The sequence below is a fragment of the Poecilia reticulata genome, linkage group LG20, assembly GCF_000633615.1.
Source record: "Poecilia reticulata strain Guanapo linkage group LG20, Guppy_female_1.0+MT, whole genome shotgun sequence".
Lineage (NCBI taxonomy): Eukaryota > Metazoa > Chordata > Actinopteri > Cyprinodontiformes > Poeciliidae > Poecilia > Poecilia reticulata.
Window position 1 is genome coordinate 17,745,146 of NC_024350.1, and position 26,881 is coordinate 17,772,026.

Sequence of the window (26,881 nt, forward strand, 5' to 3'; positions counted from 1 at the left end):
TATATATGAAAGCAGCTTTTCAGATCATTGATTTTGTACAACTGAATACTAGAACTGGATTAAGAGAATTATGTTTTAATCATGAGAATAAAGTCTTAACATTATAAGAATATAATCATAATATTAGCAGAAAAAACATGCAATATTATGAGAAAAAGTTATTTTTAAGAGAAAAAAGCTTTGATAGTCTTCAAAATAGCACAAAGTCCTCCTACTGTTAATAATCTGATGCTATTAAAAGGTTAAGTAATTATTTATTTTTAAAAGATACCAAAGTATAACTTCACAAGATGCTCAACAATCCTCATTTTAATGCTGTAGTAAGACTAAAGCTGTTTCTTACAGGACTTGTCATAAAAGTTCTACTTTATCTTGGTAATTTTTCAGCGTTACTCTAAATTTCAAAAAACAAAATTCTCTTAGTCAGGCCCTGATATGTCCTTGTAATTTTGTTTTCATGGAAATAAATATTGAAAATATTTTTTCAATATTTGATATTAAAAAATAAATAGAAACCTTAAAAAAATATATACATTATATGTAATTTTTGAAGATTTCAAATTAGTTTTACCCATAACAGCGGTCTTGGAGAATTTTCAATTCAGTTTTCACTGTCGCAAAAAAGTGCAGGTTTTCTTTTGTTTTTGTTTTTATTTGTTCTTATCAGAGTTTGATTGATTCACACCTCCCCAAACGAACTATACTTTCATTTAACTAGATTTTGATTAAAGCGGACTAATCCCCATTAGTCCGCAGTAAAAAACAGCCTTTTTACTGTGAAAGGCTGTTTTATTAGCCTTTCACAGTAAAAAGGCTAATAAAACACAGTTTTGCCATTTGTTAAAACGAGTTAGCTCATTTGTAGCTCTCATGTTACATACTAGTAGCAGAAATAAACCAATAATATAGCGCTACATTATTTATAAGCTAATGCTAAAGGCTCAGCTTAAAGACAACAGTCGGGAGGCTAGCCCATTAGCATCAAATACTTGGTCACGTTAGAGCTCAAATTAGAAACATTAAATAAACAAGTTACAACAAAGCGTTAGCTAACATTAGCGCCAAAATACGGCCTCTCATTTACATATCGAAGTGATAATTAGCGATCATTAACGCAGTTATAACTCACCTTTGTCACAAACGCAGACACTTATCGGATAATTACCGCCAACAGCACAACGCATATATTCCTAAGGACCCTTAGGTGCCCAACAAGTTGCCTGATGTAAAAGTTCAGCCATGAACAAAACAATGAATAATCCCAGGCCATTTATAACCCCAAATGTCTGGAATCAAACCTTCTCGCTAAAGCAGTTACAATCTTTGATGCTCTGTCCAAATCTTGTTTGTCTAATTTATTTCTTCTAATTTCTGCAGCATCTTTGGTTTTCTTTTTTCTACCCTGTAGCATTTTAAACTATTTTTGTAAGAGGTTCTGTATTGTATGCAGGCCACATCTGCAGTAACCATGTCTTATATTTTGATCTAAATGACGCTGGTTTGTATCTGTTCTCTTCATTTTTTTAACCATGTTTTTAAAGATATTAATAAAAAGAATTTAAACTATACAAGAAAGGTTTTTTAGCAAAGCTTCAGCAAACTAAGAAGTGTTTTTTTTTAGGTTATATCGCTTCATCTGAACATGAAAAATTCTCTTGTCTAAAAATAAGTTTGCTTCCCTTTTTAGTTTTAAATTAATCCCACAGAGAGCAAAGCTTTGACAACAGGGACTGGTATTCACCACCTCATCAAGACCACGCAATGTCAGTGTTTAAACATGTTGAATTTCATGCTGTGATTATCCCAGGCTTGATTTTTATCACAGAGAAAACACATGAAATGCAGTCAGCAGGTTGGTGGTTGTATTCATTAACAAGGTTTCTACACCGCTATGTGAAAAGAGACGGTGTTGCTTCTGTTGTAAGGTTACAGAAAATGCATCCAATTTCTCTCTGCTTTGGAACAATTAGCCAATTCTCAAGCAAATTAGCATTTAGAAGCTAATTTACTGATACAGGTACAGAATAGTCAGCAGGGCTGTAACAAGATCCGCAAGGCAACCACATCTTGCTTGCAAGACTTATTTCAGGGGGAAAATCTCTTATTTTTAGTCCAACATGAAAGTTTACGTATTTTAAAGGAGAACTATTATGCAAAATTCACATTTTGCACATTTGAGTACTTCCCAACTGCTTCTAAAAACAGCCAGTTGTTTTTTCTTGGAAATAAATTGATGTTTTTTGGTGGGTTAAAAATGAGCCGTTTCAAAAAGATCACAATTGCTGAGTCACATTCAGCGCGCACTGCACATTTACCTAGCAACCCCAGCACAGTTCCGCCCGTTACCTAGAAACCCCAGCGTAGTTCTGCCCGTTACCTAGCAACCCCAGTGCAGTTCCGCCCGTTACCTAGCAACCCAAGCACAGTTCCGCCCGTTACCTAGCAACCCAAGCACAGTTCCGCCCGTTACCTAGCAACCCAAGCACAGTTCCGCCCGTTACCTAGCAACCCAAGTAAAGTTCCAGTATGTCGGGTTTTCCAATGGTTGCTGGAAAAGGCGAGTGTTTCGTTGTTGACTTACCCTCCAGAAACCACTTGCTAAATTCTTGTTGGTTGTGCAGGAGGCTCTACTTCTGCTTTTCAAAGATGTACGGTTGTATAATTTTGCATCTTTTTGCAGCCATTTTCAAGTGTGACTGTACTGATTGGACTATAATCTCATTATCTAAGAATAAAATTGAGCAACTGTTTTGTACAGTTCATAGACCTATTCTAACCTGTTCAAAGTCACCTTTAAGTCTGAGTTAATTTGGGAAGGCTGGGGAACAAAGAAGAGAAAACCTCCAATTTTATCATTTTCTTCCCTTACTGCCAGTAGTATCAAGATACAATTCATTTAAGAAGGTTCTGTGTCGTTCTCGTTTGGTATCGGCTGGTATTTTAGGGAAAAATGTCAGTTCAACATGATCGATTCATGTTCGGCCGTCATGCTGACGAAAATGAGAAATTGAAATTGATTTTTGAAGGATGCTATTAAGATCCAGGCTGTGACTTTTGCTTTCTTTTTCTTTTTTTTAAACGTAATCATGGGATTGTTATGGAGACAAAGACTGGGGCAAACATGGTAAAGCTAGAAAATAAACTCAAATATAAGCAACACACAGTACAACAACAGAGAAAAGGTGTTGTCATGAGTGAACACATGAAAAAAAACCCTTAAAATCTGAAACATGATTCTCACCACATTGTTGTCATGAATTATAAATGTCAGTTTATTCAGCCAGGAGTGGTGTTAGGTTTACATATGCATGGATTTGTTCTGCAGCTCTGTTGTCTTAACAGCATTACAGGTTAGTTGGCTGTGTAACTACAAGATGTTTTTCACCCTCCACTGCAGCCAGGAAAATATCTCACATTCTCAAGGAGGTTGTTACATGATCTTCTGAGTGAGTAATTCAGAGATCACATAACAACTTATCCATCAGTGCATGAAACCCGGCAGAAAATGGGCTCTCTGATAGCCCTGTTGCAGTAATCTTTGCAGAACTCGATCTGTCACGTTTTGGGAGCAAGGAATCAAACCAGAATGTGCAAAAGATGGAGGTGAAAATGTTCTTTTTATTAAATATTTTAAGATCAGACTTTGAAAAAATGTAACACCAAAAACATTTATAATTCTAGCACAGGTAACGTTATTTTTCCATTTTAGTGAAAGGTTTCATGGTATTTGACTTCTCTAGAGCCAGATGTTTCCTGACCTTTGACTGCAGATGAAAAAAGTGCACTTTCAGCAAAACTACTTGTCAAATAAACCTGCTGTTTTCTATTGTATTGTATTGTGTCTTTTTCTGTATCTTGTCCAGCAGTGTAGTGATCAGAGTTGTTGTTGTCCGAGTCCCAAAGTTCAATCGATCTAAAATGTTACAATCTGTTTGCATTCAAGTAGACGCAAATAATGTCAAATAAAACTCATAAATGTTACTTAGATCAAGTTATCCAGCTTAGTGCCTACTCTTACAACGTCATTACCATTAAACCATTTTTACTCTTTAACACAACAAATATTAACAGAATACTGAGAATCAACAAATAAATCCAAACAAAATGGCATAAAAGGTTTTATGAAACCAAGTAAATCTCCATCATTGTGACAAAGAACATAAGTTAGCTGTTCTTGTTATTGTAAATAAAGTAAAAACTAAACTTTGTTTACTTTTGTATAATATTCAAATAAACACAATATTTAAAACAGATTTAAACATTTATTAAAGTAAACCATATTAGCATGTCATCACCAGTTATGCTTGATTTAAACCACAAATCATAAAGCATATAGTTTACTCCATGAAAACTCTACAGCATTAAGCGCCACTGTGCAATCAACAAGAGTTAGCATTGAGCTAATTAGCTACTATAACCATTAGCATTTCCATTAGCTTAAAGCTAATTTGCCAAAATCCACATGCAGAACAAAAAAAATATCTCTCAAAAGTTTAAACATTCAACTCACCGCGTTGGTCCGTTTCCAAAGATCGTAAAGAAGAATTATCTTTAAAAGTAATTTGACTTTCTAAGGAGTTGACGGCCGATATAAAACCACTTCCGGTTCGCCGTGAAGTCACTTCCGGTCACTTGAACTAAACTGCGAAGCTCCTTACTGGAACGGGATGATTTAACAATCATGAAGGTTTCAGATTTAAAATATTCAAATCGTTTCATAGATTTTGATCACACTTTGTTTTCATTCCCTTTCAAAGTGTGTTATGTTTTATTCCACAGAAGTTTAACTTATACTTGGTGGTTTTAAGCTAAACTTTTTTCTTAACGTTTTTTAAAACAATTCCTGGATATTATTGGAAAATATTATTTTTTGCTCTGCATTTTGCTCAAATTTTAGTAATTCAGAAAATGTTAATCCTCCCATTTGTCTAATTAAAGTATTGGTGTGGCTGATTTTTCTACTTAAATGTTGATTCTTGTTTTCCCAGGATGACAAGTAAAGTTGTATAAATGCATTGTGTAAAGTATATAATGCATAAAAATTTAATAAACCATTTTTTTTGCAGTGTAAAGCAACATAGATTCTACTTTATGTCTTCATTGACTCAATAAACCTTTTAGATTAATCACATCCATTAACACATTAACGTTACTGAAATTATCAACATTTTCTACAACAACTACACTTTTTTATGTTTATTTAGTTTGTCTACGGTTCTAAATGACGTTCTTACAGGAACACAATTGCTTTACTGGTTGATATTACATTTATTTTACGTCTGAGACCAAAAAATACTTGAAACAGTTTTATCTTGGGTTCTTCCAACACTGTATTATCCCCTTTGTTCTGAGTGAACTCCGCCACTCACCTAAACATCAATCATCCCAACTCCCGAGTTAGTATTTCATGATTAGGCTGATGTTTTTTTCATATTTCTAAATTACATTGTCTTCTATTATATCAGTCAGGCTTTCAGGAATGAATGATGACTTGTATTTACTGTTGGTGGGGTTTTTTCTGTTTTTTTTATAACAAATGACTGCTATTCTCTCTTTCTTTCGCCACACAAAGCTTTCACCAAAATGAAAATCTGCACCTCCTGCGAGGGGCACAAAAAAAAAAACTAAATATAAATGCATCCCTGAAAGAAAAAAAAAAGCTTTTCTTTTGTTCCTAAGATCTCTCTTCCAGTGGCAAACTTTTCTGCAGAGCGTGTGTGTGTGTGTGATGCTGCAGACAATGAGTTGCTTTCCAATTGCCTCCTCTCCAGCCGCCACACATCTGCATACGAAACCATCCGGATGATATAAAGGCTAAAAAAAAATGGGCTGATAAAACAGAGGCAAGGGGTCATTAAGCAGCAGGTTTGGAGACAGCTTGGGAGACGCGAAGTCCCAACTTCATCAAGATTAATCACTGACATCTGGTGCCTTTGGAGGACCTAGTTAGTAACCCTCTGTTTTCCCCCCGGTGGGGCGTGAATCATCGATGGCAGCGAGGCAGAGACGCAGGAAGCTCAGCCCCGGACGCGTGTTGTGTCTTTTGTCTCGCTGCGTGACAGAAACTGATGACAAACGACACAAAGGAGCATAAATATGCATTTTCTTAAATGGTTCTGCTGCCATTAACTGTAGCGACGTAATTTATTTGAGCAAAACAAAAGCTATGATTATAAGAAAGACCTGAAATAGGGTGAAAGTATCTCATTGTATTTACTCACAGTGAAGCATGGTGGTGGCAACGTCATGCTATGGATGCAAATTCGTTTCTTGAGCTTCTTATTTTTCAACATAATTCAAGCTACTTCCGTCACAAAATATTCATCTATTATATCCAAGGTTTTATAATAAGTAGAACTATGTCTATCACAGACTTTTATTTTGCTGCATTAAAATCAACTTTTATCTGATTTATTAAATTTGGTTAAATGTAGCAAAGTTGTGAAAGGAAGACAGCCAAATCAAACTCTGGTCCGCCTTCAAATGTTGGTTTCTGTTCGGCTGAAGGGAACTCTGGTGCGGTTCGAATGGATATGTGAACACCAAGTGAAGCGGAAACTGCTCCAAAAGCAGGAAGTGGACTACACCACAGAGCATTCTGGGTAAATACAACCAAAACAAAAGCGCCAGGCTAGAGCTAGCTGGAGAAATTACTTCTGTTTTTCCCTAAAAATAAAGGAGGAATCCTCCAGCCGCTAAAACCAGACGCTACTCCATCTTTGTTTACATTTTGTGAAGGAGGAAGTTGCGCTCATTGTGTTTGTATAATTTACTACAACAGTGGTTCTTGGTGCAGCGCCCCCACAGGCCAGGAGGGGAACAAGTTTTTCATTTGACTCTGCAGTGTGAAAGCAAACCACAGAAGCTGAAAATGTAACAAATGTTGCAACACGGTGCAAGTCTATTTAGATACTATCCATGTACGGGTTCGTTATCTGGAAAATATTTTCTGTATGAAACGTGTGGCGTTTGCTAATCTCTACTGACACTTGAATGTTTTGGTCAGATGAGGTCAAGATTGAGATTTTTATCAACACAAAGTCCAGGAAGGAAAAACTACGAATGAATATCAAGAGAAGAGCGTTCTAACTTATGTAGGGCTGAAACGATTAAATTGACTTAATTTATTATAAAAATACTATATATACATCAAATATGATTGAAAAGAAAATTGATGTCATTTGACGCTGTGAACTTGGGCCTCTGTCTCTTTAAAAAACTCCTGCCGTTTCTGAAGCTCCGCCTTCAGGAAGTCATCACAACCTTTCACAACGTTTGTACCAGCATTTTAAAGTAGCTTCTAATATGAGCTCAACAGGAGTTTGCTAATTGCTGCTGGCTAGTCTGAAGGAGCTGAGTGGGGGAGCACTGCTCTGTGAGGTTGGAAATGCAGCTGTGAGGCGGAGCTTTGTCCTCGAAGGCGGAGCTAAGTCCACCCAGGTGTTTTGCATAGCTGAATGGTTGCCATGGAGATTAAAGGTTTTCTAAAACATGCATGAGAGTCAAAGCAACACAGTTATAACATGATGTAAAGCTAAAAAAATTCAATTTCACATTATATTTCCCCTTTAATGACCCAAAATATATTTAAATAAGATCCGAAATGGTTCCACACACAGAAAAATCAACAGACAAAATTTACCATCTATTTACTATCATTTAAACCTTTTAATCAGATGTTTCTTTGCCGTTTTTGAATGATAAATAAATCTACATGTAGTTATCTGTTCAGCGTCTCTTCGGCGTGACCTCAACAAATATTCCAAGAGCGTTGTCTCATTATTGATCACAGGAAAGTGAGGAGATATGGATATTACTGGGCCGAAGGCCACAAAGGTACCGGGGTTGATTCATGGGGCGTCTTCCTCATAACTCAGGCTCTAGACAAACAGCTCGGTCCCAGCAGCGCTGGCATTTGAAGGAATAAAGTTCTTGGCTTTACAGCAGGCCTGAGCTGGATCCCTTTCTCTTAAAGGTCCTTTCTTGAGTCTGGCGGCCATCTTTCAGGTTAAAGTTTTCCTCCAAAACCACAAACACTATCTCTTACCCCTTTGCCTTTCATTCCACTGTTAAATCCCTGATTTTTTTTTTCATGTCTTTGTGAAGCAGCTTGTGCTGATCTTTGAAATCGGCGCTATTTTCTGTCTTGCAGAGACAAACCCTTTTCATATTTCCTGACCGTGCCCTTTCCGGCGAGATCCTTCGAACACCCTCTGCTTTGTGTTTTTTTTTTTTCCCCCCTTTTCTCGTTTTTTAATACTACGGCTGTCACTTGTAGAGAGCCAATTAACATATTGTGTCTGAGGAAGTCACTCTCCCCAACAGTCCTCCCTCTGTTTTTGTCACTCTGCCGGCTATACCGGGCAGTCTCACACAAATTAGCGGCGTGGGCTTCGAGGCTCAATTACCTTTTAAAACGTTCGGAGGTGGTGTCAGCCCGTCTCAGAGCCTCTCTCCGGCGATAAGGGCACGAAGCGAGGAGGAGGAGGGAACAATCGGCGTGCAGGGGGCTGGGTTGGGTTTCTAACTGATCTAATTCCTCTGTCTGCAGGGCGCCTAACTGTTGGCATCCCAGTTTCCCCTGGAGACAAAGGCAGCTCTCTTCTTCTTCTTCTTCTTCTGCTTCTCATCAACGCACCTTTGTCCATTTGAATATGATGGCAGTGTCGAACTCCCAGGAGGAGTCGCGGCAGACCAAGCCTTGTTATCGTGTAATGGAGACAGGAAGGCTGAAATGGGAGAGACAGAATGGTAACAGGAAGTGGTGGGAGAGGCAGACATTTTATTAACGCCTCCAATTGCCAAAAAGAGAAATTTATAACAGAGTAGAGCACACAAACACCGTAGATAAAACTTTCTTTAAATGTCTTTTCCAGTGTAAGGTCTGGTTAAACCAACCTCTTACCTCAAACATTGATAGATTCTTGCTAGTTCTGGGTTGGGCATCCAGCTATGCTTCCTTAAACAGGCTAGGAGAGGTTTGAGAATATCTTTTGCACAACAATCATTCTTAAAAAGGTAGATTTTAGTCAGGATGAGCTCTTTTAGGGCGTCTTGTCACTTTAAATCCAACTAATCTGCTGCTGGCCGCGCCACCCAAAACTCAACGTTTACAAATGAAAATGGCTGCAGACCGAAGCTCAATTATACAAGTGAATATGTTTGAAAAGCAAAAGTGGAGCCTCCTTCACAACCAACAAAAATGCATGAAGTGGTTTGCTGATGGTAAATAAGTCAACAACAAAATGCTTGTCTTTTCCAGCAGCCATTGTACAGCGCATACAGCGGGAAAACTAGCTTGGGTTGCGAGGTAACGCCGTACTTCTTGTTGAAACCAAAAACATTTTGTCTAGGTGGGTTTTTTAATCACTTGAGCTGCTTTTAGAAGAATTTAAGACCCGAATGAAAGTACAAAAATATGCAAAATGTGTTTTTTGTACAGTAGGTCCCCCATTATCTCTGCCACATTCAGACCTGTTCACGGGAGCTCGTCATATTCCAGAAAACAGTTTGAGACGATGTGACACAGTGGCCTATTTCTTCCAGCGGCTGCAGATTCCCACCAGCACTCCGAGGCCCTGCAGCCTGAAACACTTTCTGTTTGTGAATGACTCAACGTCCAGTTTAAATGGGCAGAGGACATCCTGTCCAAGTTACAGCCGGACTCGGAGCAGTAAACAACCTGTCATCTGACAATTTAAGGCAGTTTGTGATTAGGATTAGAGTTTAGTCAGAGTTGGACTTTCAGCCATGAAAGTGAAAAGTTCACCAACTGGAAAAGGCCTGGGAGTTTCGGGGAAGGAGCTTTTATGCATCATAAATCCGGGACAAGCTTCCAGAAAACTGCAAAACGGCCGAAACACGGAGTTCCTTTAAATCAAGATTAAAATCCCAGCTGTTTAGAGCTGCTTTTAAACCATGATAAATGGAAAATTGTCCAATATATTTGATGTTTATTGATGATTTTGATGATGTCATTTGACAAAATGTAATGTTTGTTTCTGGTTTCACAACTGGTGACTTTTTATTCGTGTATTTTTATAATGTATAGCACTTTGAACTGCCCTGTTGAGAATGATGCTTGTTTACTTTTATAGTGATTTTTTTCATCTTTAATTTTGACTTTAAATATCACAATTTAAATTTTTTTTCAATAAAATGTAAATTTTTGGGCTTTTCTTTCAATTTTATACTCATTTTTGGACCCCCATTTTTTGAACACAGGATTTTTTCCCCTTTCTGAATAAAAGTACTCAATCATAGGTCGGACTTTTCCACGTTTTTCAGTGTGAAATTAAACTACTGCAAAGAGGTTTTTCATGCGGTGCCAATAAACGTGACCTGCTCTTCTTTTCTTTGACAATTTTTCAATGAACCGTCGCTCGCAGCCTCAGGTGAGCTCCAGCAAGAAAAGCATCAGCAGGAAGTCTCAGTCAGCAGTTAAACTCACACACTGCAGAGCGTGTCGCGCTTTGTGTCATTCATTGATACGGTCTCGTGTATTTATAGGCCCAAATCATGCATTACACATGCAGTTTTTAAACCTCTACATAACAAAACGGAGACGAGAGTTGAAATCCACGGTGAGAACAAGATTATTTTAATGCAGACATCATGTTGGATCAGAATGACTGAAGACTTGCAGCTTCTACTAGAAAAATCTGTCGATGTTTGAAGAAGAAAAGGAGAATTGTTAATTTTCTAAAAACGAAAGGACATCAGAGGCAGCTTGGCTTTGTTGATCCGCCACCAGGGGGCAGTGTTGTGCAGGCAGATTGATCTCACCTAACCCCATCCTGAGCAGATCACAGAGTCTCTGCTGCCTGTCCTCTCTGTGCAGCTCTGGAGTCACGATGCCTGTCGGTGTTTGCACAACTTCTTCATGTTGGTTTTTAAATGCACGTCTTTTCACTTATTGCTCCACACGATGAGAAGATGAAGCTCAATCAGAGACACAGACTGTTTTGTAGTTTGAGGTTTTTGATGAGCCGACTATTGAGTAGGTTAAAAATACACTGCAAAAACACAAAATCGAGTAAATTTTATTTAGTTTTTGGCATTAATATCTTGGTGGATGTGAAATAAGACAAAACTGACTTACAAGTAACTTTTCAGCAAAACATTGGAGTTTGTTTTAAATGAACAATTACTTAATGTTGTTTAAATATTTTGCTTATTAAAAGACATTTTCCCAAGATATAAGTGAAAGATTTTTCTTGTAAATTTTAAGTTTTTTGAGATATGAAATTTCCAAGTTTTTTTCTAGAAAATTTCTGAGATTGACGTCAAAATTTCTCCGTTTTTGACAGAAATTTACTTTTTCTTTCTTTTTTTACTACAATGGCCCAAATACACCACATAAACCTGCCAGTGGAAATAGTATTTTTTTCACCAATATTAAGGAATTATTGACTTAATCTCTCATACTGTATCTTGCTGAAAAGTCACTTTTTGTCTTATTTCAAGTGGACTAAGATATTTACACTGACATATATAAAACCAGATCTCTAAGGGATCTGAAAGTTTGACTAGGCCATCATTTCTCGGTTGATTGCAGTTGGTGCTTTCTCCTTGTCAGCATAAACAGGATTTGTTTTGATAGCACTCATTGGATGGACCGAGACCTGGAACATTGTTAAAGTTCAAGGAGCTCATTGAATATCTGGGAAGGAGATTTACAGACTTACACAAGCTGGGAAAGTCTGTTGGTGATTATTGATTATTCAATGTAGTTTTAGAAAAAGTGTCTGTCTGAATAAAGTCACTGACATCTTGTATTTGGTCCTGTGGGCGAAACAATCCCGAGCAAAATGACTTTTTCTCTCTATTCCAAACTAAATCTCAGAGTCTCCAAAGGGGAAATCTTGGATTCATGCACTAATTGTAATTACTAAATAAATTCACTTAATGGAAACATGGCAAACTTTTTCAAGTCATGTGATCAACAAATGGATGTTACTACTGGCGGAAACGACAAAGAAGAATACGACAGGAAGTGGTAGGAGGAGGATGGTTTTAATAACTTATTGTGTGATTTTAGTTGGATTTATTTTAAAAAAATCTGTTTTTTAAATATTAGTGGAACATCTACAAAGTTTTGTGCACATTTGCAATGGAAGCAGAGCTTTCCCCAAGAAAATGTTTTGTTCTTGTTTGTACAGTCACAAAATGATCAATAAAAACTGTTTACACGTGTCGCAGTCAGTTGTACTGATCCACGGATGGAAAGAGGAGGAAATAATTACGGTTAAAGGTTTTGGTCATTTTAAATGTCCATTACCTCCCATTGGTGGCGCCACTGAGGCTCAACTTTACTTTCCAAGCTGGAAGTACGCATGCATCGAATGAAACCAGATTAGCTTTAAACTGGATGCACCAGCAGCTGGAAGAGCAAACAGATGAAGGTGAAGCGAAGCTGTGGCCCGGAGGAAATGACAGCAGGAACCAGAGTTCGGGTCCACGTCGTTTCCTGACAGCCTGCAGCCCAGAACAGGAGACAAAGTGTCAAAACAAGCTGCTCACTGTGGACTCTGGCTCTGTTCTCCCATTGATCCGTCTGTCCTGCTTGTCCTGTCTACCTGCCACAGATCTATACCAAAGAAAGTTGGACTTTGATGAAGCAGCCCTGGAATTCAAAGTGAATTAAAATAATAATAATAAAAAAAGATCTGAACTACTTTTCTCTTTTTTCAAATTAAAACATTTTTGATGTTTTTGCAAACTAAAAACATTTTAAATTCTTTCTGGAGTGAAAAGGCGACGGAGGCGGAAGATTGTTTCCTGTTTTGGATTGAAGAAAAAAAAATCCATGTAATTCACAACAACAATAAGAATAAAAAGATAAAAATGTGACAAAAAAATAAGTGAAGAAAAAATGTTTAGGAGAGAAAATATACAAATACACTTAAATTAAATGCTAAATAAAAATATTTACTATTACTATAAAAAAATGTTTATAAATGCTTTGAAAAGACTAAATATGTAATGGAATAAGTAAAAAAAGTTAAACTTAAACATTTTTTCACCTGCTAATTAATTTTAGGTTATAGGAGAATATTTTCTCCTACTTGGGTTAGTTGTAGCACCAGGATGGCCGTGTTGTTCTACCGTACAGCAGCAGGTGTTAAACTCATTTTGGCCAAATTAAGATCATAAATGCTCTTAAAGGGCCGGTTGCGCCAGAATGTATTGATAAAACCTGATCACAAACTGTTAAAATATCAATTAATTCTTTACATTAAATAATATTATTGAACATTTTCAGTCCCTCCAGGATTTTGTGATACTTTTTGTGATTTTTTAAAAATAAAAAGCAAAGTGTGTCTGGTGCTAATTTGGAAATATTTTCAACATTAACTCTATGAGAATAAATGCGACTTTTGTCACTGCTCTATAGAACACAAACTATAATAAATTAAAGCTGAGGCAGCTGTTTAGTACAAGTAAGAAAGTTTTTGACAATTTTTGAGAAAAATCTGCAATAAACTTTCAATTATGTATCAGCACAAAAAAGTGCAGGGATTTGTTGAATTTGTGTGAATTTCCATAATTCTCAAGAAACTGGAGGGACCGATTGATATAATTTGGCAGTAAAGAGATAAAAACTGCATTGATTTGATTGAAAACATAATATTTAAGCCCACTTAGTGTTCAGAGGGCCACATAAAAAGCTATGGCGGGCCAGATTTGGCCCACGGGCCTCGAGTTTGACACAAAGCTTTTAAAACAAGTCAGGAAGTCTACAGCATATTGATGTTTCTGTGTGTATTTTAAAGTGTCTTTCCGTATCACGGTTTCTCTTCTGCTAACCATCCAGTCGTGTTAGCAGCGTTAGCTGAATTACTCCGTATCGCTGCAACATCTGCTTGCAATAATCTTTGCTTTACTTTAATTTCTGCCAATGAAAATACTAACTACAGCTGAAGCGATGCGAGCCGCTGCTGAACATGTATCTCTTGCTCTGTTTGACATTTAAAGTTTACAGCAGGAGTGACTAAACCCCAGTTTAATATTACCTAAATGTCAACTGATTCAGTCATGTCACCTCACAGTAATCGTATTACTGCACAGATCTGGATCTGCTGCACTCTCAGGTTACTTAAACACAAATTTATCTTTAAATTTGTTGATTTGAAAGAATAAATTTGTGTATTTAGAAAACCCTGCTGAGTTGTTGCACTTTAGGTCATTAAATTTTTATTTTCCTGTTCAAAAAGGGATAGAATTGTTTGTTCATTTGTCTTTTTATGTATTATTGATATTGTATAGAATAAACTTAAGTGGATAAATGAAAAACCTGCGAATGCAGCAAATTTTTTATCCAATTAACCATCAGAATAATCGATTACTAAACTAATCAAAGCTGTTCATTGTCATTTATCTATTTGACTTTCTAATCTTTTCCTTTTATCGTTCTAAAGTGCATCATGCCACTTTTTTCCTCTCCTAAGTGTTTTATTGTGCAGACATGCCTACAGCCAAAGTGTAACATTTCTGAAAATCCAAAGACATGATTGAAGCCATCTGTGTGCCTGCATGCCCTACTAAAACTTTCTTTCCCACCAAAGGAACAAAAAAAGTCTTTTTTCTATTAAAGCTGATCTGTTTCTCTCTGTGGGAACCTGCAACTAGAATAAAATCCAACATGACGGAGCTGCACTTGTCTGTAGTTTCTTTAAATGGGCAAACCATCTGTGCCAGGCAGCCTGAAGCCCTGCGCTCTAATTGTCCCGTCTGTGGTGTTTGATATGCATAATTAGACTTTTAATAATCTTTGCTGTGCAGGTGATGTTTGCCATGAGTGCCGACAGATTTGCGTGGCTCCAGCAGGCCGTTGTGATCTCTCTAATAACGAGTCGGGGTTCAAACTTTTTCATTAAAGTCTTTCATGTTGACCAGTTAAAACAATATGTGGCGGCTGAATGTAAAAGAGGAAACATTTATTTATGGAAAGCAACATTATGTTTTAACTAACCACTATTATAGTGATATAAGGTGATCTGTTGAAAACTTGAAACTCTCCCATGAAGGCCATTCAGTCATGAACTCTGACCTTTCACACCTGATAGTCTGGTAGACTCGGTTCAATTGGGGACCAAAGTTGCACCATCTGTTACATTTTCAGCTGCTGTGGTTTTCTTTCACCCTGTACTGACTCAAACAATCTGTAATCATTAAAAAACCTGTTCTCCTCCTCGCCTGTGGGGGCGCTGCAGCAAAAACCTCTGAAGACACTGAGCCTTATTCGGGAAATGTAAACAATCCACGATCCGCTTCTCCTGCTAGTATTAACATTTTGCAGCCGGTTTGGTTGTATTTACCCAGAATGCACTGTGCTATAGTCCACTTCCTGCTTTTGGAGCGGTTTCTGGTCTGCTTGGCATTCACATACACATGCACCAGAGTTTTCTTCTATTGAACCAAGACCGAGGTTTGAAGGCAGAACAGAGTTTGATTTGGGTCAGGGAATTCTGGGTAAATACAACCAAAACTGATGTGCTAGGCTAACGCTAGCTGGAGAAATGGCATGTGGTCTATTTCCAAAGACAAAAAAAGAAAATATAACCATTATAATCTGATGCCACTCCATTTGGTGCCACTGAGAAAAAAGGAGTAAATTCTCCCCTTGGAATTTTTCCTCTGGACTTTTTCCAGGTAACAAAATTACATTTTTGAAAGCCACTTTTATTTCTTCTTCTGTGCTTCACATATTATAAAAAAAGAAAATCTGAACCGTTAAATGCAGCAGAAAAAAGTCAAGCTCTTCCTTTTCATCGACGAAGTTAACAATAAATATAAAAATGTTATTCTTTATTTAGAAGGTTGCACTTGAAGGATGCATTGACTGAATCTAAAGACCTGAACGCTTTGCATTTATTCCTTTATCTGTAATTGTGCTTGAAGAAAAAGGAAGAAATTAAAAGGACATATGGTTCTCAACAAATACATTCAATATAAACTTTTATAATATTTATTCTAACAAGTGAAGGCAGCAAATACCCTGAAGCTCATCTTATGACTGAAACAGAAACAATAAAAGCAGCAAAGTTGTAAAAAAAATAAACAGTTTTATGTACATTAGTAAACAAAGACGCATATATTCAGTGTTTTGCTTTAAAAATGTTCCAGTTCTGTCAGGTTAGTGGGAATCAGCTACACTGCAAAACACAAGATATTACCAAATATTTAGTTTATCTTAGTACACTTTAAATAAGACAAAACTAAATTTAAAAGACCAGTTCCACTGGAAGATTATTTGCCTTATAAGACGGGGAAAATGCCTTATTATATGTTAAATAATCTGCCAGTGAAACTAGTACTTTCTTCATCAATATTAAGGAATCATTGACTTAAACTTCCTAAGTATTGCTGAAAAGTTACTTGTAAGTTAGTTTTGTCTTATTTCAAGTATACTAAAATAAAAAATATTAGATATTCATCATTTTCTTTGCAATTTGTTGTCTCAAAAAGGCCAAATTCTGCTTATAAAAGCATTGAATGGTGCCACATCCAAAGGGGAAATACTTTTTACAGGCTCTGTGTGAAACTCAGTCCACTTGAACGGTTCCTTGTTGGACCTCAGAACCGACTAAATTCTTGGTGCCATGGATATTTTGGTCCATATTGACATAAAAGCCTCATCTGGCTGCTCCACATGTGAAAGGTTCTCTGTTGGACTGAGATCTGGTGACTCTGGGTGTCACTGCAGTTCAGTGAACTCGTCGTCTGGATCAGAGTCCAGATTGAGACAACTGGAGCTTTTGTGCGTTACAGAACAAAGTCTGCAGTTACGTCCCGAAATGTATTCTGTAATAAAAGGTATTATTTTATGGCTCAGACGGCCTCCAAATATAAGATATTTTCTGATCCAAAAGGAGACCCATTATGCAAAATTCACATTTTCAATGTTTGTTTTTATATATAAACTTTTCTGTTTCCTGAAATTCATTTTTTTTTTTTTTAGAAATAAGTCACTGTCTTTGGTGTCTGGAGAATGAGTTGACCGTTACCTAGCAACGGTAACGACACGACATTACCTTTGCTTTGATTTGTAATTGCTGCTAGTTTTGGCCATGTCTCTCTTGAAAAAGAGATTCTTAATCTCAATAAAACACACCTGGTGCATTGGGGTGGACTGGGCTTACCTAGCAACCCCAGGGGAGCCAAGCCCCGTTACCTAGCAACCATAACGGAATTCCAGTATATCTGTTCAGCTGGTTTTACTGCTGGGGGCGCTGTACAATGGCTGCTGAAAAGGACAAGTGTTTTGTTGTTGATTTACCATCCAGAAACCATTTGCTGCTTTCTTGTTGGTTGTGCAGAAGGCTCCGCTTCTGCTTTTCAAAGACGTACAGTTGTATAATTGCGCATCTATTTGCAGCCATGTTCAGATACGAGTGTAAACGTTGAGTTGGTGGGAATGGCCAGTAGCAGCTTATTGAGATTTAAAGTGACAAGAGGTAGTGTTTCTAAGTCCATTTATCATAAACAACTTTGGGACTTATATTTTTTCTCTAAAGTGGGTTGAAATTAATAAGTTACGTTATTTTAGGGCTTGTTTTTGAACATGAAGTTACTTATTTGGGCTTGACTTTTTTTCCAAAAAACAATTATCTCCCAGCTTCCACAATAAAGCAAATCTCTAATGGTAGGTAGAGTTTGCAGAGGAGTATCATATGTGATACGCATTACACTTTAAAATCTCCTGCATATAACCATTTAAAATAAGCAGATAAACCAGTTTTACTTGTGTCAAAAGTTTTGGCAGGAAATGAACTCCATATAGCTGGTTATCCAGTGTATCAAACCCATTTTCCCATAATTTGTATGTGGTATCAAATAGGCGAAAACAGCATTTTTTGGTGTTAAAATAGAGTTTATATTTGCTTCTGCAGGCGTTTTTAACCAACGTTTCTCCTGCAGAAAGCTGGGCTGTCACATCAACATTTTCTACTTACCAAGACGGTAACTGTGATTAAAAGCAACTGCAAGTTCATTAGAGGAACTGTCTTTAAAAACGCAAATGGCAGGATCGAGCTGAAGAAGCATTACGAACTGCAGGCCTGACGTTTGACACGGCAGCATTACTCGCACGTCCAATGTAATATAAAACGATTTAATCTCGACGCGCCGCTGATGCGGTTTGATGGGCCCGCTCGGGTTTTTTTTTTCTTTTTTCTTCTTCTTTTTTCCTGCATCGTCTCTGTGAGTTTTGTTGTGCAAGAGGCCCAGGCACAATGGCGGTGTTGTGGCATTGCTGCTAATGCCTCCTGAATGTGGCAGTGGAGGTTTAAAGAGCGCACTCAAAGGGCTCTCTGATCAAAGGAGTGTTTCATCTGTGAGTTCTGCTGCAGTGTCGAATGCCAGAGACGTGTTATGACAGAGATCTGATGTGAGGAGAGAGACGGCTCCGTCTCTGATGACCCCTCTGCACAAAACAAGAGAGAATAAACCGAGAATCAGAGCGCTAACAGCTACTGGAAGGATTACAGTGAATCCACAACAAGCCAAATCACCGCTTCACGCACAGATGATTAACTCTTTACGTCGCTCTGATGAAAAACACTTAGAAATTACGTAAAAAACAAAAGCAAAAAATGTCTAAGATTGGAAAAAAATGGTTAAAATATTAAAATGATGTCTTAGACAATGAATGACAGGCTGTCAAATTCTTACAAAAACTCTTTAGATTTTGAATCTTTAGCGTAATACGATGGCTTGCAGAAGTATTCATACACCAACACAAAGTGCTATACAACGTGAAGATGATTCTAAACGTGTTTTACATATTATAAATTTGAAAAGTGCGGTGTGAAAAAGTATTCAGACCCTCTGAATTAATACTTTGTGGAACCGCCTTGTGTTGGTCTTTCACATAAAAGTCCAATGGTGTATTTTTATTTTATTTTTGTGGTTGTAATGTGACTAAATGTGGAAAAGTTCAATGGGTATGAATACGTTTGCAGCCCACTGTAGCTGGTTCATTGAATCCCAAAAAGTAAAACTTCATGCCCTGATATAAACACATTAAAGAACCTACAAAACACCCAAAGCCATTGAACTCTAGAGACACAAGGTCAAATGTTACATGTGTGGAACCACAAGGTTCGGTCCTTGGGCCTCTCCTATTTAGTATCTATATGTTCAGGCTACAACAAGCAACGAGACCAGCTGTAACTATGCAGATGACACACAGCTCTACGTTACGATGTCACCAGGAGACTTTGAACACTGAACAGATGACAAATCCACGCATGGAGGCGTCATAACTTTCTCCAGCTGGACAAAAACGAAAATGAAGATATTATTAGAGGCCTAAAACACGATTAATCATTAATCACGATTAATCCAACCAGCAAAGCTTTTAATTGCACCCAAATCTTCAAGTTGGTGCACCAACGAGTAGATGTGGTCCTAGTTACCATGACGAGAGAAGGAACCCAGATTATCACCTAGTTTTGGATGTTTTGTAAGTAAATTTCAATTTCATTTATTTTTCAATTATGGCTGCAAAAAAAAAAACAGTCCATGGGCCACAAATGGCCCAGGGACCCCACTTTGAACACCCTCCCTCATCCTCTAGAGCTTCTATCGTACTTTTTAAAACGGTCAAGCTTTTAAAATGCACCATTCTGATCCTTTCTGGTAAGTTTTAACAGATGAGCAGCAGGATTCACATTGTTTAACGTTTTCTGAAGCACCAATATATATATATTTTTTTAGGTTAACTGTCCATGAAGCCACACTGTTAATCTTTGCTGCTTCTGCTCAAAACCAGCAGATACAGAAAAAGAGATAACAGACTTCATTTAATCAGCTCAAATAAAACAAAATGGCCGTATGGTTCTTCCACATAACGTCTGAAATCGCTGAATATTTGTTTAAAACAGAAGCATATGAGGTGTAATCTTCTCAGAAGGAGCAATAAAATCTGAATTTTATCGTCACAAGCAGAGGCAATGTTGGTCTGTTTGGAACAAAAAATGCACCTTTGGTCACTTTAGCACAAAGCTGAGAGCCATCAATCAATCACTGCATCACAGGATAGTGTTGTAATTCATCCCTTTGTGTCAGGCTTTTCTCAGTCGGCTTCTTCTCCTTCTGTAGGTGATTTTCCACACCTTAAAAGGAGGTTATCTGTGCTGCTGTGTGGGAAGGCAGAGCAGCAGTGCAGAGAAAGAGACTTTCCAGGGGGAAAAAAGTGGTTCCCATCCCCCAACTCGCCACGTCCAAATTTCAACTTCTGCTGCAACAAACGCTTCATTTAAAGATGGAGTCAATGAAACTGACCCATTTTTACATGTTTCTATACAAACCAGCTGCTGCATTCTCAATTTTGGCACAAATTTTATGCTGAATATGAACTTTGAAGTCTTCAACTGAGCATCCACCTCACAGGGTGCTAGTCAGCTCCTCTAGACTAGCGGCAGCAGCCGTTAGCAAACACTTAGTGGAACTGTGAGTCTGCTGAGCTCCTTATACAAACTACTTTTCACTCCAAAGGTCCTAAGTACGTTTGTAAACAGCAAAATGAGAGGCATTGTTGTGATGACGCGATGAAGGCGAAGTGTCAGGAAAAAATTGGAGCTTCTTAAAGGAAACCTATGATGCAAAATTCACATTTCTTACTTCCATTTGAGTCTCTACTGCGTTTAAAAACAACCCAAGCGCTTAAAAAAATCCACACCGATGATTTTTGGTAATAAGAGTTCATGCTTTTTGGTGTTGCGAAAAAGAGCCGTTTTAAAAACCTTTGGAATGTAACGACACGAATCAGCACACAATCACCGTTACCTAGCAACGCCAGTGGAATTCCGTGCCGTTACCTAGCAACCCAGGCAAAGCTCTAGTATGTTTTATCAGCTGGTTTTACCAATGTATTTGCTGTATAATGGCTGCTGGAAAACACAAGTGTTTTGTTCTTGACTTCCTGTCCAGAAACCACTTTCTGCACCTTTGCTGGTTGCACAGGAGGCTCCACTTCTGCTTTTCAAAGACATAAAAAATGTATTAAAATTTCATTATCTAAGAATAATTTTGTGCAAAAATGTAAAGAATATATTTTTTTTATTACATAGACCTATCCTAAACTTTTTAAGCTTTTCCAGGAAGCACAATAGGTCAAATTAAATCTAACTTTATATCTTGTTTTGCAGTGAAAACATATTGTTTCACACACAAAGTAGTGAAAACAGAATACCTGTGTACCAGATTTCAGAGGGAAGAGCTGCTTTTAGTCGAACTGAGCCACGGATTGTTAGGATGTGTTTTTAACACTGACTATCAATTAAACAAAGCCGATTTCAAGATTCCTCTCATTAACTTCAAAGCAGAGATCTGTGTTCGGTCAGAAAGTCAAAATTCCCATAGGAGTCTCATGAAACAAAAGGAGAAGCTGCTCATTCGCAGAGATTAAAAAGTAAGATAATCAAACATGCGCAATAGTTTATGCTTTCAAACATTACTGAAGGTGAATTTGTCAGAATTTACATTTCAAACACAATTTAGCACAAAAAACAAGGATGACTGACATCTACAAAGCTGGAAGTCTTTCTATTATTTATCAAAGTAAGCAGTTAGCACATAATGAATTAATAAGGCAATTGTGTGTAAGTGAGAGTTTCCATTCAGCTTCTTTTTGAAATGTACATTTGACAAATATCACAGCCTTTTCTGCAGCCAGACTGCAAATATTCATGGACTCTTCTGAAAAATTAATGAACCAACACAAGAAAAAGTTACTTAAGATGCAGAAAACAATACAAATAAAACTAAAATCTAATTCGTCACTGGGCATCACTTGATTTATTTATGGTTAAACTCTATGGTTATAACCAAAATTAACCATATTTTATTAATTTCTCAACAAATTTAAGGACTTAAACTTTATACATTCCTGGACTGTTTTGTTTCAAGCAGATGGAAGTACAAATATGTGCACATTTTTTAATAAGAGGTCCCCTTTAAATGTGACAAAAAATAATAAATCTGTAAAGAAGAAAACTGCCTTTTCCAAATTTCTTCTGTTCTGTCTGCATATTTGTAAACAAAGCTGTTTAGGCCGCCTGCCCATTGAAATATGAACATTTCTTTGGGTAATTAGAGGAAATAGAATAAACTTTTCTGCATTACAGCTCCAGGATATTCTGACATGGAAAGCTGCACTGACAAAATAACCTTAATACTCATCTTTTTAGATTAGCGAAACAATGCCTGAGCTGGAAGGGGCGAAAAAAAAAAGAAAAGATGACTGCCGACCTGACAGGGAGCCAACCTGAAAATTGCTTTTGGATTAATATATTTAAAATATGCATTCACATATATCATTTACCTCAGATGATGGGCTGGCTGTAATTTTCTCTGTAAAACCAGACTTGGCCGAAATGAAAAAGGAGGTCACATTAATGTAAATGTATTTTCTGCATTCAGCTAAGGTTTTCATCCAATTTGGTTTCCAGTAAAAGAAGTCAGAGTCCACTTTCTGCTCAGGGGCTCAATTTAAGACACACATGCATACACACACACACACACACACACACACGGAGAGAAAATGAGTGGCAGAACAATGCTATTAGTTTTTACAACCATTCTGAGATTATAATGCAGTTCAATTCAAATTAAAAAATACAAAAAAATTAACATAATGCATTTTATAAGTTTCTTTAAAGAGTTGTGAAAGTAAGTATCTCCAGTAGCAGTCTGTATTCCAGCTACTCTGGTTAAACTACTGTCTGAAGACACTGTTGTTGTAAAACATGAAAACAGTGAAAATGCAGTTTTTATTTTGATAATCCATTTCTGGTTGTTGGCAAGTGAATTTTTATCCGAGTTCTAAGCTAAATGTTTAAATATAAGGTAAACATTTGTAAACTAACAATTTAGTTTGCTAACAAAATATTTAGCTCCAAACTAGAATAGAACATTTAATTTTTTTGAAAGAAATTAATCTTCAACACACCTATAAAGTATTCAAAAAAGACATAAAAACAAGGTAAAAATCATAAAGTTGTTTAAATACCGTTGCTGTTAAACGCTGTAATTGTGGTTATATTGAATGACTATAATATTTATCTTGCTAACTAAATGTGGAGCTACATATTGAGCTTATTTGTGAATAAAAGCAAGCTGGAGCTAATTTTAGCTTGACAACTAAATATTGAGCTAAATATTTAGCTTGCTAACTAAGCATGGAGCTAATTATTTAGTTTGTTAACTAAATACTGTACATAAATAAACATCTAGCTAACTTGCAAAAATATTTAGTTTAATAACTAAATATGGAGCTAAATATATGTGAAGCATTTAGCTTGCTAACTAAGTTAGCCGATTAAATATTTAGATAAATATCTAGCTTGCCAACTAAATATGGAGCTAAATATTTAGATTACATGCTAGATATTCAGTTTGCTAGCTAAATATATGCTAAATATTTGGATTTCTGGTTGAACATTTAGTTTGAAACTGTTAAGAGAATGGTGAAAATATGATTTTTTTTATGACAGGGTGTTAATTTTTCACTGTAATTTTACAAACGGCACCTCATATTCTTTTCATTTGTGAACAATAAATTTGTATTTATTGACTTTTTAGTAATTATTCTGACGGCAGTTGGTTGGTTTGCTTTACATTTAGTGTTAGAGGAGAAAAGAGAGTTAAACACAAATTTTGGGGGGTAAAATATTTAAAAAGCGTCATTTTACTTCAAGTCTGAATCCCTGTGTAGCTCTATAGTACATGCTATTAAAATAAATACATGGAAGTTTGTTATTGTTGTGTGGAAGAAAATGTTTTTCACGCTTTAAGAAGATTTGATGTATCTCCTTAAATGTTGTTGAGATGAACAAATGGACTAAGGAGGAAAATAGGGAAACGTTTCAATAATAAATAAGGGTATCTGGGACAGAGTCCAGCTATGGCCGCAGGGGGTTTGTGTCCCAATATTTCAGCCATAAAATGCATCTTTATCCCCACTTTTATTCCACAGAAACTCTCCCACCAGCACAGCAGGTTGGCTCTCTGGATCGTCTCCATGAAAAGTTGAAAAGCGAACAAACACGAGTCGCCACGATGTCGTGGGAGTTGAAAGAGAAACAAAATGGCCGCGAGGTGGTGGTGTGTTTTTTTTTTCTCCAGACTCTTGGAGGTTGATTGAGCGCTTAGAAGATAAGCTCGGTGACATTAGATATCCCGGTGGGCGGGGGAAGGGAGGTTAATCTCATTCTCGGTGATGATGTATCCGAAGCGACTCTTTTAGCCGCTGGTGTCGTCTCTGAATACTCCTTGGGTTCCAAGGGCAGCGGGAAGTGTCCGCTGGAGCCGCTGCATTGATTGCTCCGCGATTTGATTAAACCCTCGGCTCTTCTCCAAATGTAAGACAATAGCATTGAGATAATCCCAACTTCCCTCCTCAGGTCAGGAGTAATGGGGTTTAACGACGTAGCTGTGCGCTCATGTAACACCTCTGGACACTTTTGAGTCATCCCAAACTTTTACAAACTGTTGGAAAAGAAAGAAATCGCACCACACTGCAAAAAGACAAACGGTAGTTTTCGTCTAGTTTCTATCACAAATATATTAGTACGCTTGAAATAAAACAAAACTAACTTACAGTTAGCTTTTCAGCTAGACATAGTAGCCTGTTTTAAGTCAGTAATTCATTAATATTGATGAAAAATAGTCCCAATGGCAGATCATTTGAAGTTTCTGCTCCCAGTGACCCGTTTTAAAACCGCCCAACTGTTAAGCGACGGCCCCGTTACCTAGCAACCCCAGCCAAGCCGTTTCCTAGCAACCACTGGGAAACCCAGTCCCGCTCTGCCCCTACATCTAGCTGAAAAGTTACTTTTGTAAAGTGCACTAAGATATTTGCACTGAAAACTTGACCAAAAATATTTGGTAAAATTCCCAGTGGATCCCAAATGGCTACAAAAACAATTAAGATCTAATATTTAGTAACAAATCTCGAGGTAGATAATAACTGCTTAGTACTGATGAAAAAGTACAATTTCTACTTGCAGATCATTTAATTTATAACAAGATTTTTCCCATATTATAAGTGAAATGGAACTATAACTTTTTAAATAAATATTAACAATTAGATTACTTAAAAAACCGCATCTATGTTGCTGAAAAGTTACTTGTAAGTTACTTTTGCTTTAATCCAAAGATATTTGCACTAGAAACTCGACAAAAACACTTGGTAAGATTTTGTGTTTTTGCAGTGCAAGTACTCTATCTCTGGAAAGCCTGCGTTTTATTTGAGTTTACTTTAGCTGTACACTGGAAAAACATAAAATCTTACCAAGTACTTTTGTCTAGTTTTCAGTACACTTGAAATAAGACAAGATAAATTGATGGTATTTTTATTTAATTGTTAAACTTTATTGCGAATAGCTTAAGTGGCAAACCAAAAAGGCAACTGATTTTAGGAATTATAGGCTTACAACAAGCTCCTATATCATTTTGAAAAATTTGTTTTGTCTTACTTCGAGCGTACAAAGATTTTTGTACTAGAAACTAGACCAAAGATACTTGGTAATACTTTGTGTTTTTGCAGTGGAAGGAGAAAACTCGCTCCCGGATATACCAGCGTATCCCAAATGGCTGCAAAGATAATTAAGATCTAATATTTAGTGAGGAATCTCAAGGTAAACATCTCAACGGCCCGGCGGTCTCTAGTGGGTCATCTCATCCCAAAGGGCAAACTGTTAAATAGGATCCAAGTTCATCCTCTGAAGCCCGTGGCCAACATCTTTATTGGCCCTCATTAGCAGCCGTCCTATACAAAGTTATTCACTCACTGATTACAGAACCAAGCTCAGGGCAGGAAAACCGCAGCCCGGGAAATCATTAATTGATGATCCTGCGTTTCCAGTCCTGCTTAATGTGTTTCTCCAAGCAGGAAGTAGAAAGAGCAGACTCAAACCAACAGCTTTAGTTTCAAACGTCCTCCCCTCCATGAGGTCTTTTTTCCTGGCGTTTCTTCTGGAAATGACCTCATTGTAGATTATTCACTTATTAAGGCCCTTTTTGATATGAAAAAGGAGAAAAATTCCACCAAACTACTCGAATTTTTTTTTTTACTTTCTGAGTTCAAAAAGTGAAAAATTTTGAATAAAAAAATCTCAAATTTTGAGAAAACAATGTCTCTCCTTCGTTCCCTCCTTCTTCGCTTCCCCCAACCCCCACCTCTCTAACGACACGTCAGCCCCCCACCTTCTGTCCTTCTTCTTCTTCGAACCTCTTCTAGCCCCCCAGTCCGCCACCGTTCCGTCGGCCCCCCATTCTGACTCTTCGGTATACTCTACCCACCTTGCTCTGACTGTAACAGCGGATGACTAAAGGTTTCCTGTATTCTCAGATTGAAAACTTGTAAGCACTCTTAAGGCCATAATCATCCGCTCCGGTAGGTTGCAAAGTTCTGCTGAGGAAACGCATCCAGTTTTGACACTTCTGACAAGGTGGTGAGAAAAAATCCTGATAACACCATCAGGCATGAGTACTCAGAGGTCTGTCGTGAGTCGGAGACAGGTCCTTACTTGGAGATCTGTCCAGACTCGGAGACCGGTCCTTACTCTGAGATCTGTCCAGACTCGAGGCAGGTCCTGACTCTGAGATAGGTCCTGTCTCAGAGTCAGGACTTAACTCTGAGACAGGTCCTGACTTTGAGGCAGGTCTTGACTCTGAGACAGGTCCTGACTATGAGACAGGTCCTGACAAAGACATCTGTCCAGACTCTGAGACAGGTCCTGACTCAGACATCTGTCCAGACTCGAGGCAGGTCCTGACTCTGAGACAGGTACTGACTCAGACATCTGTCCAGACTCGAGGCAGGTCCTGACTCAGAGGCAGGTCCTGACTCTGAGACAGGTCTTGACTCTGA

General features: G+C 37.5%; 4 long non-coding RNA genes across 4 annotated transcripts in view; all 4 read right to left on the reverse strand.

Annotated features, from left to right (window-relative positions):
• Window positions 1–4,640, reverse strand: part of LOC103456694 (uncharacterized) — an 81,180-nt gene extending 76,540 nt beyond the window's left edge. Inside the window, exon 1 of the long non-coding RNA XR_001776006.1 lies at window positions 4,511–4,640. This is a non-coding gene — a long non-coding RNA (uncharacterized LOC103456694). The remainder of the gene's footprint in view (window positions 1–4,510) is intronic.
• A 5,939-nt stretch (window positions 4,641–10,579) lies between these two features.
• On the reverse strand, window positions 10,580–11,058 carry LOC103456695 (uncharacterized). The gene is made up of 2 exons (XR_532295.2): window positions 10,786–11,058; window positions 10,580–10,661 (listed from the first exon to the last, which is right to left on the reverse strand). It is a non-coding gene; the product is annotated as an uncharacterized LOC103456695 (long non-coding RNA).
• A 1,157-nt stretch (window positions 11,059–12,215) lies between these two features.
• LOC103456696 (uncharacterized) overlaps window positions 12,216–26,881 on the reverse strand; it is a 22,343-nt gene continuing 7,677 nt past the window's right edge. Inside the window, exon 4 of the long non-coding RNA XR_532296.2 lies at window positions 12,216–12,477. This is a non-coding gene — a long non-coding RNA (uncharacterized LOC103456696). The remainder of the gene's footprint in view (window positions 12,478–26,881) is intronic.
• On the reverse strand, window positions 23,954–24,738 carry LOC108165679 (uncharacterized). The gene is made up of 2 exons (XR_001776008.1): window positions 24,608–24,738; window positions 23,954–24,524 (listed from the first exon to the last, which is right to left on the reverse strand). It is a non-coding gene; the product is annotated as an uncharacterized LOC108165679 (long non-coding RNA).